Below are 4,360 nucleotides of genomic sequence, written 5' to 3'. Positions count from 1 at the left end.
CAAAGTTATGTTGCTCTCTCGCACTAAACTCATGCTCGCCATTCCGACAACGGGGTTTACTGTGACATTAGCTACGCCAACTGATGTCGGGGATGCTTGTAACTCAAATTGCTGCTTGCAACCTGAAGCATACCAATTACCAGAGCAACAGCTCTTATCTCAAAACACTCTTAAAGGGGAACATTATCACCATTTCAAAAGGGTTAAAACCAATAAAAATCAGTTCCCAGTGGCTTATTTTATTTTTTGAAGTTTTTTTCAAAATTTTACCCGTCCCGGAATATCCCTAAAAAAAGCTTTAAAGTGCCTTTTTTTCTCTCTCTCGAAGCCACTGTTCATTTTCCTGTGACATCATACAGTGCTGCCAATACAAACAAACAATGGCGAATACCACAGCAAGATATAGCGACTATAGCTCGGATTCAGACTCGGATTTCAGTGGCTTAAGCGATTCAACAGATTACGCATGTATTAAAACGGATGGTTGGAGTATGGAGGCAGATAGCGAAAACGAAATTGAAGAAGAAACTGAAGCTATTGAGCGAATAGCTATTGATGCTATTCGACTATGTTTGCGTTAGCATCGTTGGTAAAATGTGCAGACCAACGATCGGAAGTTTCGCATCTTGTGACACTGGATCAACTTAAATCCATCGATTGGTAAGTGTTTGTTTGGCATTAAATGTGGGTGGAAGGAAACACTGGATGTAAATATAGTTTCAAATGTACATACAGCTAGCCTAAATAGCATGTTAGCATCAATTAGCTGGCAGTCATGCCGCGACCAAATATGTCTGATTAGCACATAAGTCAACAACGTCAACAAAACTCACCTTTGTGATTTAGTTGACTTTATGGTTGGAAATGCATCTGCAGGATATCCATACATCTCTGTGCCATGTCTGCCTTAGCACCGCCGGTAAAGTGTGCAGACACTCCGGCACATTCAATGGGGGTCTGGCGGGAGATTTCTTTGACTTTATCGTTGGAAATGCATCTGCTTTGAGTGTCGCAGGATATCCACACAATCTTGCCATTTCTGTAGTAGCATAGCTTTCGTCGGTCAAGTGTGCGGAAAAAACGACTGACCATTTCGTCGTCTTTCCCCACAACCTCGTATTTTGAACAAATTTCGTCCAATTTCTTGCCACTTTCGCATCCTTGGGCAACTTGAATCCCTCCCTGTTAGTGTTGTTACACCCTCCGACAACACACCGACGAGGCATGATGTCTCCAAGGTTCCAGAAAATATTCGAAAAAACGGAAAATAACAGAGCTGAGAGCCGGTGTTTGTAATGTGTTTGAGAAAATGAAAATGGCGGCTTTATTACCTTGGTGACGTCACGTTCTGACGTCATCGCGCCGAGAGCGATAAACAGAAAGGCGTTTAATTCGCCAAAATTCACACATTTAGAGGTTGGAAATCGGTTAAAAAAATATATGGTCTTTTTTCTGCAACATCAAGGTATATATTGACGCTTATGTAGGTCTGGTGATAATGTTCCCCCTTAAGTTGAGGTATCAGTGTACTTATAAGACGTTACTTGTACAATACGACTTCCAAGCACTTGCTGCAGATGGCTGACTCAGCATCATTTCAGGTCAAGTACTGGCACTCACTGCATCATTTAGGGTTAAATAACGTGTCGCCAGATGAAACATAAATTACCACTGCAGTAATTAGCCAATGAGAGCCTATAGTTTATTAAGGTAGGGACTTTTTCTTTGGTAGGTTGTGCACGTTGGTCACCATATTGCAATACATGAAATAGTGTGGCAAAATCATGCGATGAGAGGCTAAATGACGCACAGCCCAGAAAACAATATCTGGCAATGATGATGGTGAAAATGTATTCAGTGAAGGGTGTGCCTGTCTCAGCGTCTGAGAGGCATGTGGAAACAAGCCGGGACAAAAGATCTTTGCTGTCATGGAGCGCTAAGACCTGCTTACAAACATCCACAATAACCTGGAGAGTCTCACAACGAGGAAATACTTCACAGACAGTAACGCTTTAACAATTTTTTGACCGTTCAGATCTTTTCCCAGCATTCCATAGTTGCTGTGAAGTGTGATACTTCAAGTAAAAAAAAAAAAAGGACAACAGTGGAGTGGATACGAATAGTGATAACATATCGATATCAATAGTAGTAGTAACAATATTGAAATCAAAACTAGTAAGGTATTTTTCCTGTTTATTTTGAAAAACATCTGATGTATTTGTTGTTGTATGTTTGTCACAACAATGTTTGTTCCGGAATGTGTCACCAATTGGTTCCCTGCAAGATATTGTTTGAATGTTAGTATTTATGTACGGCTGTCCATCCTTTATCGATTATTGGTTTGGGACAAGACCACGATAAATACATTTAGTACGAATCATCAACATAAATCTAATGTTTTCATAACTGAAGCATAAAAAATATGTTGACTACTGTACCTTTTAAGATATTTAAATAGAAACATTATGAGAGCCCTAAAAACATGAAAAAACAAACTTCAGTCACGTTTACACTCTTTTTAATCCAATATAGAAATACTGAACAGCACGGTTTGATTGCTTTGGCCTCGTCTAGGGGCCGATACTACTGTAGTATTGATATTTTTTTTTTGTTTATTTAGCCATTGTTATGCTTCAAAATGCTTAATTAAAGGAGTAAAAAAAAATGTACAATTTGCTTTAGAATAGGGGTCACCAAACTTTTTGACTCCATTGGGTTAAAACAATTGGGCCGGGGTCCGGGCTGTATGTATGTATGTATGTATGTATATATATATATATACATATATATATATATATAATATATATATATATATATGTAGAGATGAAGTAGTCTTGTGATTTTTTCCCACACCTACATATATATATATAATATATATATATATATATATATATATATATATATATATATGTGTAGGTGTGGGAAAAAATCACAAGACTACTTCATCTCTACAGATCTGTTTCATGAGGGGTTCCCTCAATCATCAGGAGGTATATACATACATATATATGTATGTATATATATGTATTTATATGTACATACATATAAATACATATACAATACATACATACATATAAATACATATACATATATATCCATCCATCCATTTTCTGCCGCTTATTCCCTTTTGGGGTGGCGGGGGGCGCTGGCGCCTATCTCAGCTACAATCGGGCGGAAGGCGGGGTACACCCTGGACAAGTCGCCACCTCATATACATATATATATATATATATATATCTCATGCATTAATTCATTAATTGACTGAAAGAGCGTGCACTTTGTCGATGATGTCACGGTATTGATGGTAAAATGCCTTCTTAGACAATATGATTTGCCTGAGCTTCTAGGAGACACCAAGCGTAACAAGCGGTAGAAAATTGATTGGAAAAGACAGATTAAAAAAATAATAAAAATGATAATTATTCTTTATTTTTTACTTTTTTAATTTGGGACTTCCCGTGGGCAGGATTTTGGATGGTGGTGGGTCGTAGTTTGGGGACCCCTGCTTCAGGACATTTGCATAAATCTGCAATGTGGTATGTTTACAAATACGAGAGAGTGAGGGAAAACTGGAGTAGTTTTTGCTTTTATTGACCTATTTTGCTTCTGACTTTAGTTTGCTTGAACAAATATATGAAAAAAGGGGAATCATATTATTTTATTGATATTGCTTTTCTTTATTGTTTAGGTAAAATATGTCCCTGTCTTTTATTTTATTAGTTAATTATGAGTATTATTTTCACATAATCATAATAAACAAATTAAAATCCACAAAGTCAAAGGTTATTGTTAAAACAGGACATGAATGTCTGGTATCGGATCGACACCGGAATGAGCTGTATCGTCTCCCACGTGGGAGGAGTGGGGAGGAACATCTGGCTTCTTTTTGTGGGATTGTGACCACACCCATGCGCGCGCGCACTCACGCGCACGATCCCGCACACTCACACGTTACTCAAGGCTGCGCTCCTTTCTCTACCTGTCCGCACTCACTCTTCTTTTTCACGACCTGAAGGGATTCCCACAGAGAAACGGACAGAATGTGTCGGACGAACATTTAATCGATTGCCATCTCGACTAGAAATGGACTAAAGAGCACTTTTTAGCGTGTTTTGGTAAGATGACATGTTTGATCTCCTGTGGTGCGTTTGGGTACAGTACGTAAATTTGAAATTCAGCCAAATAAAAACTCTTAATTTAATTATAATTGTTCATTATCTACATACGTGTAAGGATCGAAATGTCTTAATTTATTTTGATTATTTATGCCTTCAGGGGTCGAATCAAACGATAAGTAAAATGCTTTGTGCAACAGGTGGGGTTTTGTATGCCTTGTTGTTCATGAACTCTACTTTTTGTG

The 4,360-nt window shown here is 38.1% G+C and overlaps 1 protein-coding gene across 2 annotated transcripts in view; it reads left to right on the top strand.

Annotated features, from left to right (window-relative positions):
• Positions 1–3,907: 3,907 nt before the first annotated feature.
• The window catches only part of gjb3 (gap junction protein beta 3), a 10,552-nt gene continuing 10,099 nt past the window's right edge, over positions 3,908–4,360 (top strand). Inside the window, exon 1 of one of the 2 annotated variants that reach the window (XM_061895582.1) lies at positions 3,908–4,115. The gene's annotated coding sequence lies outside the window, so the exon portion shown is untranslated. The remainder of the gene's footprint in view (positions 4,116–4,360) is intronic. The other variant, XM_061895581.1, reaches the window with a different exon arrangement.

Source organism: Nerophis ophidion, linkage group LG03 (assembly GCF_033978795.1).
Source record: "Nerophis ophidion isolate RoL-2023_Sa linkage group LG03, RoL_Noph_v1.0, whole genome shotgun sequence".
In the NCBI taxonomy this organism is placed as follows: domain Eukaryota; kingdom Metazoa; phylum Chordata; class Actinopteri; order Syngnathiformes; family Syngnathidae; genus Nerophis; species Nerophis ophidion.
The sequence above is the reverse complement of the archived record's forward strand: the minus strand, read 5'-3'. Positions and strand labels throughout refer to the sequence as shown.